The sequence below is a fragment of the Mercenaria mercenaria genome, chromosome 6, assembly GCF_021730395.1.
Source record: "Mercenaria mercenaria strain notata chromosome 6, MADL_Memer_1, whole genome shotgun sequence".
Taxonomy (NCBI): domain Eukaryota; kingdom Metazoa; phylum Mollusca; class Bivalvia; order Venerida; family Veneridae; genus Mercenaria; species Mercenaria mercenaria.
In genome coordinates, this window is record NC_069366.1 from 89,334,492 (window position 1) to 89,350,778 (window position 16,287).

Sequence of the window (16,287 nt, forward strand, 5' to 3'; positions counted from 1 at the left end):
CAGATCACTTACCAATATTGATGATAACCTTTTCCACTTTTTCCAGAAACTAACTGAAATTTGTCTATCACTTTTGATAGATGAAAACTTGAACAAATATGGAGAAAACTTATTCACACATATAAGGTCAGAAATAATGGAAAAACAGGACTTATATGAAAGTTTTTCGGAAGTTGTGGGCCAAAATGTAAATAAGGACCCAGATGAAGTAAAACAGACTCTCAGTAAAGATATTCAGAAGGAACACATTAGTAATATTTACCAAAAAATAATTAAGTTGTTCCTGACAGTAATGGTAAATCAGTTTAGAAAAGATGTGCTTGAAAGTTTTAATATTCAAAAGAAGATGGCGCACAGAAAGCAGGTCAGAGTTTCACAACCTGGACAGTATCAACCAAAAGTAGGAAAGGCTACAGTTAACACTAAAAAAGTAAGGCTGAAGAGTTGTCCCAAAAACCAGGTACATTTAAAGACAATGTTACATCTACAAAGAATAGAAAAAAGAAAAGTGTTGCTGTTTCTCTGAACAGTGGTATTTCCACCAGTGAAGAAATGGAGGAAATTCAAGTGAAAAATAAGACAAAAAGAAAGAGGAGAAAGACTTAAAGTGTTGAAAGAAGTAGTTCTGAAGAAGATGAAAAGAATCAGAAAAATATTGAAGAAGACATTGATGAAAATGTACAACAGGAAGAAGTACAAGAATGTGTAGGTAGTGAATGAAGTAATGAAGATTAAGAAAAGTGTAAAGTTTGTAATACTACAGAAAAATATTTCAAGGGGGACATGTTATGGATCCAGTGTGATGGATGCAATAAGTGGCTACATCGTACCTGTGCTGGACTGCAGCATCATACGAAGTGGAAAAAAGCCACCCGTAAAGGTTCAAAGTTTTATTGCAATGATTGCAAATAGCTTGGGTAACAGTCAAGTTATTTCATAAATGGACAGAACCTGGTATTATTAAAATCTGTAAGAAGATCCTTTGGAAGTAATAAGAATGCCAACAAGAAAAAGTATTGTAGACTTACTTTGATTGAGCCTATTCATGGACAGTAGTGGAAATGCATGCAGTAGTCCCTCAAGTCCCCCCTAGCACTGGCTGAAGCGGAATTCTATTAACTGTGAATATTGATTGAACTCTGTGATCCCAATGAACCAGAAAATATAACAAAGTAGAAAAAGCGGAACATTATAGGCTTAACATTTTCAAACAACACGGCACAAACAAGAATGTTACAGACTCGGTGTAATTGAGCCTATTCATGGACAGAATTGGAAATGCATGCTTTAGCTCCTCAAGCCCTTAAGCACCGGCTTAAGCCGAATTTTTACCTGTGAACATTGATTGGATTCCTTGATCCCAAAGGATCAGACATTATAACAAAGAAGAAAAAGTGGAACATTACAGTCTTAACATTTTCACACAACAAAACCAAAATGTTGCAGGCTCTGTTACATTATACCTATTCATGGACGGTAGTGGAAATGCATGCTCTTGTCCCAGGTTGAGCAGAACTCAACATTTACACATGCTACAAGTATGAAAAACATTTTTGAGACATCTATAGATGTGTTCATACAACAGTGCACATGGAACCTTCAATGATACACTAGAGTGTTATTCCATAAAAAGCAGCGTATGTTAAAATAATGGGTTTGTCCTAAATGAGAAAACAGTGTGCAGCACTAAACAAACTGAAATACAGAAAATGGATCTTAGGTTATGGAGCCTGCAACACTGATAACTTGGTTAGCATTCTGTTTCATGTTAAAGACACATGTCTATAATACAGTAAATGCTGCAATTCTACCGCACGTTGTACATTTGATCAAGTAATTACATGCAGCAAATATTGCTAGACTATATTTTGTAAGGTATAACTTTTGCAGAAAGGTTTTTGCATCTTTCAAACCTTTCATTTTTATTTTAATATTCTATACAATTTGTTTATTGCTGGTCAGTAGTCAAAATTATTCAGGCTAGAGGGCATTTTTTTTTCTCAACTATTGATAAGTAAAACATTCTTAGAACAAAATAATGTCAACAGACTTTTTTTTTAAGTTATAATTTAGCACACAAAACATCTGTGACATATGGAAGAAACTAAAGGTGATTTACTATCATTTAATTACATAAAGAGAGTCCTTAATTAATTTATACACATGTATTTAATGCCTTCACTGAACATTGTCAGTATACAGAAGCCAAATATTTTTGACTATTAACTTGCAAGTCATTGACTATTGACTTGCTATTCCAAAAAATGAATACATAATTTTGATTTTTATTATATTAAAGATATACTATGTCAAAATTTCATATTTCAATTAAAGGACCAATTATCAAAAAGTGGCAGTATAAACATAGAAAAAATTATAGTATGTGTTTAAAAAGGACTGTATGTCAATTATTGTCATTTTTAAATGTTTTACCATTATATCAGTGAACAAAGTCTGAATAAGTAACATTAAATGGCTCAAGATTACTATATAACATCTTATTTTAATTGCACCTCTAGATATACTGCTAGGTTATATATTTATCCAAGTTAAACAAATATCTAATGTTAAAATATTTTAGCAAAAATTGTGCATAGTATATCTTTAAAGCTCATCAGTGGGCTCTGTGTCACTTACATTGTCACATATGTTGTTCTGTAACTGGGTGGTATACAAATGGCTTTTTTTTTAATATTGGTATGAAATAATCTAAAATTTGCCCAGTATAGGTCACTTTTTAAATTGTGGGCCAGGGAGAGGTGTGGGGGAGGGGTACATTAGCTAAATAAATGTGTGCAAGCATTCTAAATAGTTACCACGTTATTGATATGGCATTGTTTGATTGTACAATCTTCACACGGAAGCAATAAATAACTTTAAAAGAGCTGTCAACTCAGAATATCTGAAAAAAACGCAACTTTCGAATATTCCGCCAAAAAACAACAATGGATTAGTTTCCCTGTTTTCAGATGTACTTACCATAGAGCGCCGGGTACCAGAGGAGGTGTGTTCAGATTGGCCAATGAGAATCCGTGTTACAATCAGTTTGCGCACGCAAACCGGAATTGAAAATGGCAGCTGATATGTTTTGAAGAAGTCGTTCTCTGAAAATACGCCGTCCCTTCGCGTAGAAGCGTTATAGGCGTTCATTGTGTGGCGTAAGTTTTTTAATTTATTGTATTTTTACTGACTGCATGCGGTAATTTGTGTCTGACATACGTATTTGACGGGTTTTCCTGTTGTTTACGGTACGTTTCAAAGCGGTCACATCGGTGACGGGAGGCTGAACACGTACATTTGTGCTGTCATACAGTCTCTGTGTCATAAATAAAGCTAAACTTGTGTTTGTTTCATGAATTATATTATAAAACGCGTAATTTAAGACCCCTGCTGAAGGGAATCTACCAAACATGTGCTAGTAGCAGCGCAATTGAAAGAACTTGTACATTGTTTGGCATTTTAGACACCCACCTTTTAGTGTTTATATATGTCACTAGAAAAAAAATTCATAAAGTTGTGACAATGTTGTAATATGATATTTGGATGATATCTACATGCGTTTGGACAATTTAAAGTGTTCAATTTTTACTGTCGGGTTGTAGAGGGGGGTATATGCAGGGTTGTAGAGTAGGGGTGGAAGTATGCGCCGAACACCTGTGTTTCAAACTGACTTACGTCTTTTTTAAGTGTTTCGAAATAACTTTAAAAGAGCTGTCAACTCAGAATATCTGAAAACACGCAACTTTCGAATATTCCGCCAACAACAACAATGGATTAGTTCCCTGTTTTCAGATGTACTTACCATAGAGCGCCGGGTACCAGAGGAGGTGTGTTCAGATTGGCCAATGAGAAACCGTGTTACAATCAGCTTGCGCACGCAAACCGGAATTGAAAATGGCAGCTGAGATGTTTTGAAGAAGTCGTTCTCTGAAAATACGCCGTCCCTTCGCGTAGAAGCGTTATAGGCGTTCATTGTGTGGAGTAAGCTTTTTCATTTATTGTATGTTATTGACTGCATGCGGTAATTTGTGTCTGACATACGTATTTGACGGGTTTTACCCGTTGTTTACGGTACGCTTCAAAGCGGTCACATCGGTGACGAGAGGCTGAACATGTACATTTGTGCTGTCATACAGTCTCTGTGTCATAGATAAAGCAAAGCTTGTGTATGTTTTCATGAATTATATTATAAAACGCGTAATTTAAGACCATGCTGAATGGAATCGACCAAGAAATGTGCTAGTAGCAGCGCATTTGAAAGAACATGTACATTTTTTGGCATTTTAGACACCCACCTTTTAGTGTTTATATATGTCACTAGAAAAAAAATTCATAAAGTTGTGACAATGTTGTAATATGATATTTGGATGATATCTACATGCGTTTGGACAATTTAAAGTGTTCAATTTTTACTGTCGGGTTGTAGAGGGGGGTATATGCAGGGTTGTAGAGTAGGGGTGGAAGTATGCGCCGAACACCTGTGTTTCAAACTGACTTATGTCTTTTTTAAGTTTTTCGAAATCCGCCTGACTAGCTCTTGGAGTTCTTGGTTTGGATTTCTTGGTTCCGGTCCCGACCCCACTAGTGCCGGTACTGGCCACCTACTTCACCATATCATCGCCTGACTCGGCATCTCTATCCTCGGAAAAATTTTCATGAGTCAAGGCCGCGTTAGCTATACTTCAAAAAAAAAAAATTATTCACTTATACGTAAAATAAGTCCAAATAAACCACAAAACTAGAAAAATCGGAAAGAAATATCGGAAATTAAAAAACGCAAACACGTTTCAACACCAGTGCAAGTGAATTGCACAATTGTTGATGTTTTACGGACGCCGGAAATAAAACTGATTAACAGGGGTTACGCATGGGTATATATGGAGTTACTATACCACGTGATGATGCTTGATCACGTGGAAGGTATTTTTAGCGGATTGTTGATGTATTTTGGGAAATAATATCCTTATGTATATTTCAGTCAGGCAAGTATAAATCGTGAAATAAAACTTGCAACACTTGTTGACATAAGCTGACCCTGTACAGCAAGAAACATAACTCCATCCTACTTTTTGCAAGAATTATGGTCCCTTTTGAACTTATAAAATATCAGATTTCTTTGTTAAGTTTTATGTTTTGGTCAACTTTTTCTCTTAAACTTTCAAAGCTCTTGCTTTGAAACTTGCAACACTTGTTTACCATCATAAGCTGACCCTGTACAACAAGAAACATAACTCTGTCCTGCTTTTTTCAAGACTTATTGCCCCTTTTGGAATTAGAAAATCAGTTTTCGTGGTTAAGTAATATGTTTAAGTCAGCTTTTCCCATAAACTATCAAAGCTATTGCTTTAAAACTTGCAACACTTGTTCACCATCATAAGCTGAGCATGTACAGCAGAAAACATAACTCTGTCCTACTTTTTGCAAGAGTTATGGCCCCTTTTGTACTAAATATTAGATTTATTGATTAAGTTTAATGTTTAGGTCGGCTTTTCTCCTAAACTATTCAAGCTATTGCTTTGAAACTTGCAACAGTTTTTCACCGTCATAAGCTGACTATGTACATCAACAAACGTAACTCCATCCTGCTTTTTGCAAGAATTATTTTCCTTTTTGGAAAATCAATGGGTAAGACAATTTTTCTATTATACAAGAAAAAAACCCTAACCCTAAACCATAAAAATTCAGATGAGCGTCAGCACCCCTAACCCTAACCCTAACCTCTTGTTTCTTGAACTGTTGATACTAGTATGTCGTGTTAGAATCGAAATAACAAGTTCCCAAGAGTGATTTAACTTAGAATAACCCTAGTTTTCCGTTCCTATGCGAAATAATATATCATTCTGGCCTACGGCCTACGGCCTTCGTGATATATTTTTATGCAAAAGAACTCAAAACACGGGTTATTCTACGATAAAAAACAAAGACAAATATCAAACAGGGAATGCCACGTACCAAAAACGCAGCCTCCCCAAAATGAAACCCACAGCGCGCAGACGCGTACACCACAAACACACACACACACACACACATATACACATAAACGCGCACACACAGAAAGCCAACACATTAGGACAATACGAACAAACAAAGAAACACAGTGGGGCATCGCCTTGGAACGGTCAGTGGCAAAAACACTGGGGAGCTTTATGGTGCGCACCCAATCTCACTCTTACCCCCACCATGCTCCAAAGACACGGGACAGAGTAAATAAAAGTTATCCCCTCCAGGTGAATCTCTGACACAAGTAATGGAAACAAAAAGGCATGGCATGTAAAATATAAAAATGCTCGTGTATAAATATATAAAAAGCAAACATTTAGAACTTAAAACGTATGTACTCAATGCCTTTTCAGAAGACAGAGCAACAAGAGAAACACCCTTAAGGGCCCGACGAAACAGGCCAGAAGAAAGATATGAAAACAGTTCAGTGCTGGTAGGATTTAAAAACTGCTCGTCATAGTGTCCCCCCCCCCCTCCCCTCCCCCCACCCCCTCTTTCGTCAGACAAAATCAAAGAGGGAAACGTAGTGTCCAACTGTAAACGGGTTGAACACTAAACATGCGGTATGTCCCAAAACAGTTGGGTCGTAACCTCTTTTTATAAAACGTTTTATAGTTTTACCAAATACATTTGGAAAATTACCATGATCCAAGATCCTACGAATTTTGTAAACCACATCCCCATAAAAAACAGGTTTAGAAATACCTTCTCGCAGAAGTGTCTTTAAATTACTATTGAATTTTAAAACTAAATCAGAATTACGATAGTAAAACATAGCAAAATATTTACTAATATTAAGATCCCTAGGATAAATAGTACCCACCAATTGACCAAAAAACGGATTATCTATCTTAAGAATATCATCCAAATAGCGTGATGTATTATTAAATGCAGTTATAATATCTGCCTGCGTATCTGGAGAAAGGCTCAACATAAAGTCTCTTTCATAACAATATAAAAACAAATCTGCGACAAGGGGTGCACAATTTGTTCCCATGGGAATACCAACTACTTGTCTAAAAACTGCATTCCCAAACCTGATGTAAATGTTGTTCAATAAAAAGGAAAGGGCTTTACAAACTTCGTCACAGGTCCACATTGTATAATATTTAATAATATTGCTAGTAAAAAAAAGCTTTATCAAAATTGCAAGCGAGAAATGTAGCATTCTCTCTGGCAAAAGTCTTTTGAATTAGGGCAGTTAGTTTGTCATTTATTAAGTTATGTGGTAAAGTGGTATACAAAGTAGAAAAATCGTATGTACTGACTGTAGATACCTTGTAATTATTAGTTTTAAACTTATCCAGGATTTTGCCAGAATTTTTAATCGACCAAAATAAGTGTTTTCCAGAGTTTTCGTATACTTTACCGCAGTACCTTTCTACGTGTGCTTTCATAGCAGTAAGACATGATGTTAATAGTTTTGAAATAATTGTAGTTGTACAAGAGCTTGAATTAGCGATGAAGCGAGCTTTATATGGTTGTTTATGCAATTTAAGAATCCAGTACATGGTTGGTAATTTAATTTGTTGATCGTCTATACGATCTTTTAAATTAGAAACTTCATTGATGTGATCAGTGACCAAATTATTTTCAACAGAAGGACTCAATGTATAAGTTTTAGTGCTATTTAGTTCGTTTTGTAAAACATTAATATAATGTAGGCGTCAAATGATGATAATATTGTTGGCCGCTTTGTCTGCTGGAACTAAGACATACTTAGAATGAAATTCTTGAATTTCCTTTTTCAAATGTCTTAAAGTAAACTTGGGTTTTGGTGGAGGTAGGTGTTCATTAGTTTGATAAAATTTTATACGAGATTCAACAATGTTAAAAATATTTCGTTTCCAAGACGTTAATGCATTTGGATCAGCATTCTCACGACGACACCATTTAACATAAAAAGTTTCGATTGATTCCGCAATCTGACCAAGACAAGCATCAAAATCAATACTTGAAGAAATTCTATATTTAGGTCCTTTAAAGAATAAATTACGAATACGTTTGTCTTTAATAATATCAAAATTACCAGTGATGACATGACGGCATCTGAATAGCAAAATTTTGAGTTTTTACATTCGCAGTAAGAAGGGGTATTTGTTTGAACATCTAAGTCGGAAACAATTTTATTGTAATTGAATATAACATTTCTTACAGGTGTTTTATATTTATAACAGATAATAGGAACTTCGGAGTTTCTGAAATATTTAGGCACAGAATCAATGACACGTTTATTACGAAATATACTGGGTACATCGATGAAGTCAATACCTTTATTCATGAAATAAATTTTAAGAAAATGTCTCTCATGGTCAGATTGGGTGTCAATATGTGGACGGAGAAGTTGTTGTGTGTAACTTTGAAAAAGATATGATACAGTGTAAAACGGATCTGTTTGAATAACATACTGGTCCGCTTCCTCGTCTAGCTTTTTAAGAGACTGAACAGATAAAGATGAGAGACGAGAAAGCACTGAATGTCTACCAGAGTTTGAAAGAATTGAATCGAGGTCTACAACAGATATATTGACTTTAGATTTGCGCTTAACATTACCATTTCGTCTAATTCCATGAGACCTAGATTTACGTTTCCTAATATTTAAAATAGAAAAGATATCGATATCAGGGTTTTCAGAGATATTACCTTCATGATAAATATTATCATTTAAGCCCAACGGAAACGGTGACTGTAAATTTGTAATCCATTTGAATTCTGCTACATGTCTGGCTTTAATTTTAAAAATAGATGTGGAATTTATATCATATACGATTTGCTCTACTGGCTGCATTGTTATAATATAATTCATTCATTAGTTCAGATCTCCGCAAATGATGCGGAATTATTGTGGAGTATTGAGCCGAGGAAATCCGCAACAAATTTAGAATGTGGAAAAAAAAACTGCGGAAATTGGGAGAAAAGCAGGTATCGAAAAAGTTCCCCAATCAATGCGGAAGGCGGAGTATTGAACCACTGAATGCGGAAAAAATGCGGAAATTGGGAGAAGATCAGAATCGGAAAGGTTACGCAATTAATGCGGAGAATTGAGCCACCGAATGCGGAAAAAAGGCGGAAATTTAGAGAAAATCAGGTATCAAAAAAGTTCTGCAATCAATGCTGAATGCTGAGTATTGAGTCGAGGAAATCTGCAGCAGTTAATCAGAATGTAAAGAAACTGCGGAAATAAGAGAATTTTTATTTCTAAATATGACAAGCTTTAATTAGAATTAAAGTTTGACGACGGACATGTGATGGTAACAATAGCTTACCAAATGCATTTCGCTCTAATGTGAGCTTATATCATATTCAAAATCTTTAAAATTATGTTCTTTATTCAATTTAAGTTTATTTTCACACACAAGCTCATACAGTGAAGCATATTAATGCCTGAAAGTTAATTAATTAAAACACTGAATTAATTAGAAATAGGCACAATTATGCAAGTGGACATTAAAGGTCCAATACTAAGGAAAGTGAACATTTTAATTTCTTTTAAAAAGCACAGAAACTATTTCATTTTATTGGAAAATGAAAGTTGGTATGTAGAAATTCGAAATAAATCGCAGTATATGTACAATTATTTTTCTATGAAGTATGAAGAAAGTTAAAAAGACCTGGGGGGTCATTCTGTCGATTCATTGAAATTTCAACATAATACACATACATTTCTTTGAGTTCCAAAGACCTTCTGTAAATTTTGACCTGCCAATCTTCATTATTTAGTGTCTTGCAGAAGTCTATGCACTGGCTATGAAAAAAATTGCCAACTCACTTTCCCTTAGTAATGGACCTTTAATCTGATGATAAATACAGTAGTCTAAATTTAATTTATCTGAAACACAAGATTATTCTAAGCAAAAGTTCCAGCTGTATACACTATCAAACTGGGCAAATGCATTCATGCTGCTTTGTAGAACAAAATTCACATCCTTTTAATGTCAGAATAATGTGAATGCCTCCAATAATTAAGTTGTTGTGAATTATTTGTAAAAGTGGTTGAATAATTAATTAATTTATAATTAATAGTCCGATGATCGGCAAAACCAACTAAAGTGCTAAAAGGGTCAAGATATTTTCACTAATTACAATTATTTTTAATTATGATGAAGATGATACCGGTACTGCTGACGATTCACAGTGACCGTTAATTGTCAGATTTATCTTCTTGCATCATGGCAATAGCTTGCATTTCCACTACGGGCACAGGTTTGAATCACTATCACTCTCGTTTAAGTTGTCCGTTATTGGAATAGAAAATTCGAATTTTTTCTTTTCATTTTTAAAATGGATTTTAATGGGGATAAAACGCTCATAAAATGGGTTTAAATGGCTAGTATTAAAGAAATATTCACGATTTTAGCTGTATTCCTTAAAGCTTATTTTTACTCATACAAAATATATATATTGCCTGTTGTAAAAATCAATTTGCATGGACGGTAGCATGCATTTCCACTACCGTCCATGAACAGGCTCAAACAAGCCGTACAATTTCGATTTTGTCTTGTTGAGCAACCTGTGGAGTTTCCATTTTTCTATTTTGAAATGTCATTGACAAAAAGTTGTCTATTGACCTTTGCCGGATTTATGTCGACATGTGGGAATATATCCAGCACTGTGAGTTATCTGAAAAACAAATAAAATTTACAAAATCAAAAGTGTTAAATATTCCTTAGAAAGCATTTTAACAAATATAATAAGCCTGAAAATACAGTTACATGTTAGATCATGTTCAAGGGAAATTTTAACTAAATTTGTAAATTTCAATCGTGTGTAAAATTTTGAGAAGACTGGGGAAAATACTCAAAATTTTTAGGGGCTACATCCTTTATTCAGATTTCAGAGGTAAATTCAAGTAAACAAGTCAATGTTTGCTTTAAAAGGAAATTAACAAATAAAAAAATGACTTAGTTTATCATATTTTGATTTTTTAAAAAAAAAAAAAAAAAAAAAAAAAAAAAAAAACGTTTGAAAATGGGGGCCGAAATGACCAGTTTGAAATCGCCAAGCGGGACGAAATAACCAAATCGGACACGAGTTGACTAGAGGACGAGTAACCTAGGGGACGAGTTGACTGTAAATCGTTTGTTGTGGTCCTACTTTGCAAATGCGTGGCTTTTTGGCTTTGTTTTTTTCCATGAAGTCTAAACTTACCTATATTCTTTTGCTTCCGGAATTAGGTCGCAGGGTTTCCGAATTTTTTGGTCAGCGTGGTATGCTACTACTGTACAGTACCACAATTTGGCACAACATAGTTACAGGAAACATCTCACAAATTTTTTAAAGACGACGCAAAAACTGCAACAGCTTTGAAGACCAATAGAAATACTCGAATCAGTTGACCCTCGGTTTTACAATAACCAATCAAATATGCCAATACAAAATGGTCTCCTGCGATGGCCAACTTTTGAATAATGCGACAGGTAACCAGCAACTTCCTGTAAAGCTGAGTGGCTGAGGTATCTTCGGTAAACAAACATGGCGGCGCATGAGATCTAATAGCAATCGGGAGACTGTACTTTCTCAATATTTAGGCGTTTTCAATTAAAACCGGCAGTAACATATATGAAGTTTCATTTTAAATGGTATAGTTTTACTGTTCTTGATTGTATTTATATGTAAAGTTGACGCAAATCCGAAAACAATACACGTAAATGTTGTCATACGATTCATTCGTCCCCATTCAGCTCGTTCCCATTTATTGTTTGATCAAAACAGACTTTGTAAGTCTGTCTGAAGTTTGTTTCATTATAGATTTAAAACATGCAGTTAACGAACTTTTATTCTGTAAAATGACATTTGTTGAAATATTTAACCACTTATTATCTTATATGATTGTATGCCTAAAAAATGCTTATTATAATAATTTTATTTGTTTGTTCAATTCCTTTGAAATGTGACTAATCATAAACTTTCTTTGTAGCATTAAACAATAGTTCTCGGATATGTGCATTATCAGTAAATTTCAGAGGATATGACTTTAGTGTTTCTGCATCCCCTGCTTATGATTGATTTATTGTCTTAACTGACCTAACATTAATGGCCATTTAACAGCCAATTATCACAGTTTGGCTATTATTACAGATAGACTTGGTTCTCCAGGCAACTTTTATCAGTTACCTGCTTATAGCTATAACATGGAAATCAAATGGCCATTGGCCAATCATGAATTGCAGGGGTCAGTTTTCAGAATCAGGTGCTTGTTGTTACATGTAGAAACTTCACATTAAGTAGCTGTATCAATATTTCTGAGAGAAAACAAAGTTAAACTTAATCTTAGACGTAAAAAGTCTGTTTAGAATAATGTTAATTACTTTCTTCATACTGACACCAATATTTTCTCAGAAAAAAAATCACATTTTCTCTCTAGGCTCGTGTCAACAGCGATTCTGAGGTTATCTACTTTTGCGAAGAGTGATTAATACCACATAGCTGTCAATAGCCACCCTAAACGGACCACAACATGATTAATTGAACTATTTCAAATTACCAGTACCAGATGTATGATTTTTCTTTACAAATGAAGAAAGTAAAGCTTTTACCACATTGTAAATTCCCTGCAGAAGTATGCTCAAGATTTATAGTTCAAGATTTATAGTTGCTGAATAACTGACCTTAAATCTTTTTAACATTAATACCCTTCAAAATATTTTTATAATAGCTTTTGATATAGACAGTATGACAGGAGTTTATGTTTTTATCATAGATAGACTTCTGTGGTCAATTAATACATAATATATTTGAAGAAAATATTAGTACAGTAATATGTTTTTTACAGAACCAGTAATAGACAGACCATGACTTGCAATTCTAGTACAGTTTCCTGATTATCCAATAGATTATATATTTGTAAATAAACATCTCCCTTCTTTCAATGTCTCATTGGTATCTGACCATTTTGTGTCGAATCGCTGTAAAACCCAACTCACTCACTCACACAAATTTCATAAGTATAAATTAAGACACATTCAATTTTGACAAAGTTCTGGATTTGACAAATGATTTAGACAATGATTCAGTATTATTGTATTAGATATTTTTGAACTTTTTTTTGTATTTTTTGGGATATGTAGTTTGGATAGAGTCACATTGTCACAGTTTGATGATGCTGTGGCATTTAATGGTACAGGAAGACCCAAGGTGCACCTCAAGGCATTGTTCCAGAGATCAGGTTACAGCCGACATTCCAGAAGAATCCAAACATATCATGTGAGGTTTTGAACATTTACCATTCGGCAATGGAGGCCTCTATTGAAATCATGTATACAGTGCCATTACCGGCATTTAATAACATCTCTAAACCGATAAAGCAGGACAGCTTTACCTATCATAATAAAACCATAAAACCAGTAATCCAATATCAGCGCTTCGGACACATTCGTAGAGTTCCGTACTAACTATTGTTGTTGTAGTAACACGGGGAAAAATCGATAATTAATAGCTTTGGTCTGATGCATCTATGTAGAAAAAAAACAACAAGTAATTGCTACAGTAAGTCTGTTATTTCAAATATGCGCACCTACCAATTTTCAACGGAATGTTATGAATTTTTCACAGATTAAAGTTGATGATATTTCTGATAGACAGTTTCAGTTCTGTTATTCTCCATTTCGCATCAGAAAATCTTCAAACATGACCACAAACGTCTTTTTTCAGCAAAGTGCAAAAGACGTGCTTGACAGGTATTCTTAGTAGCGTTCCTATATACAACAATAATACGGCGAAAAATCTTTATTTTCAAGTTTGTGTTAAAATTATCTTTCCAATGATATATACTGTGTCGTTTGTGTTAAAATTATCTCTCCAATGATATATAATTTGTCAAGTTTATTTAGACGTCACATCGGAGGCAAAAGATTTATGAATGCAAAACACGTGAAACTGTCGGCGCTTTTCCTTAAAGAAAGGAAACCTAAAAGCCGCAATGATGTCATTACTCTGACAGAGCAGTACATAGAAGCTCATGGTGGTAAGATTACGTACAGTAAGAATCCCACATCTAATAATAACTCCAATAAATTCACACCACACCCAGTTCAGTCGCCAAGCCCAAAGCCCCCGTCCTCTGATAAGGCAGTGCATAAGAAAGTCACATGTTTATTTGCAACAGAGATGGTCACATTGCGAAAGATCGCCGTGATCAAAACAGAAAACGATATGGTGCAACCGGGATGATGAACAGAGGTCAAAATGGCGGTAGTTACCGCGATAGGCGTGATCCGTCACCAAAGAATTGGCGCATGGGGCCGACAGAAAATAAGGTGGACCAGGTAGACAAGAAAATATCGGGCATGGTAGACCAGGTAATGAGAAAATATCGGGCATGTGCATGTCACTTCCTCCGCAAAGCTCATACGAAGGTTGCATAGAAAAGGGGAAGCTCAAGTTAGCTAATGGGAATTCAGTTCCAGTAGTTACTAGTAGTTGTACTATTGAATCATTAGAAGGTGAAAGGCAGTAAGACTTGAATCAGGGTTATGTCGGAGACCAAGAAGTTAAAGTACTTAGAGACACAATGTGTGAGTTAGCAGTTGTTAGAAAGAATCGAAGTTTGTTACAGAATATCAAATGTTGAAGAAAAACTGCGTAATGATAGCAATTGACGGACGTGCAAGATTAGTCCCCATGGCAAAAAATAACATTGACACACCATACTTCAGTGGTGAAATAGAGGCCATGGTTTTAGAAACCGTAATTTGTGATTTGGTATTAGGCAACACTAGTGGCGTGCTAGATAAACCAGATGACAAATGGGTTGGTCGTGATGCTAGTAAGGTAGAAGCAACGGACACAAATGTAGCTTCTGTAGTCACAAGGGCACAAACAGAGAAGGAGAAGAAACCTATGAAGCCACCTGAAGTTACCTGTAATTAAAGAAGATGAAATAACGGTTGAGTTGCTTAAGAAAGCACAGTCAGAGGATAAGTCATTGAACAGGCTATGGAGATACGCCGAAGAGAAAAAGATAAAGTCGACAAAAGGTGGCAATAAGTACAGATACAAGATAAGCAAAAACGTATTGTACAGGATCTTTGAGACAGTAGTGAAGGACGATAGGAAAGTAGAAACCAAGCAAATAGTGGTCCCGAAGATAAACCAGAAGCGTGTTATGTCTTTAGCACATGAATCTATAGTGGATGGACATCTTTCAGTTCGCAAGACTGTGGACAGAATACAGTCAAGCTTTCATTGGCCAGGAATATCAGGCGACGTCACAAGGTTTTGTCGTTCATGCGATATTTGCCAGAAAACAGTACCGAAGGGTAAAGTTCAGAAGGTACCTCTTGGTGAGATGCCAATCATCGATACTCCATTTCAACGGGTTGCTGTTGATTTGATTTGGCCAATTTCGCATGTTTCAGAAAAAGGAAACCGTTACATCTTGACAGTAGTTGATTATGCTACACGTTACCCTGAAGCAGTTGCTTTGCCAAGAATAGAGACAGAAAATGTTGCAGAAGCATTGTTAGACATATTCTGTAGAGTAGGTTTTCCTTCTGAAATCTTAAGAGTGACAGAGTTGGCCAATTTACGTCGCAACTTATGGAAGAAGTATGCAGGCTCGTATCCCTTTAACAGATGTTTATGACACCTTACAACCCGATTCATTTCAATGTGCTAAGACCCAGTGAATGTGCTACAAATGATTTAATATGATGGAAATGTATAAAGAAGCATTGAAATCATCAAATTATTGGTATATATATCATTGCACATGGCATTTGATTTAATATTTTTCTGTATAACAAGTGCAATTCCACACTTAGTATTATTGATCACCTTGTATACAAGAGCATGAACATATTCTCTGAGATGAACCCAGATGGTCAGTGAGCAAACATGTCCAGAATTTATTGCCTTAGTGTGTGTCTGGTAATGGCCAATCATTGAAATGAGATAAACATTATGATAAAATGTCCAGGAGCTAATCTGTAGCAAAGTTTTTTCAAGCCAGCAGTTAAGAGCAGCTAAAGTTCTGTAATAATGTCATGCGAGTGTCTCTATTGCATTAGAATATACTGTTCTAAAATAAGTAATGTCTTATAGCATGTACTTTTTATCATAAGTAAAGCAAACTCAGTAAGTAGGTGATAAAATAGTGATATATTTATGATTTATAAACTCAATATCAAAACATCAATGGCTGACGCTTGTAAAGAAACGTGTTTCTGAAAGACAGCACGTGTATGTTCCTCAATGAAAGGCGAAAGTATAGACATACAGCGTGGTTCATTTCTTGAAATTAAACATGATTTCGTTGATAAATACATACATAAAATTTGACTTTGTTTA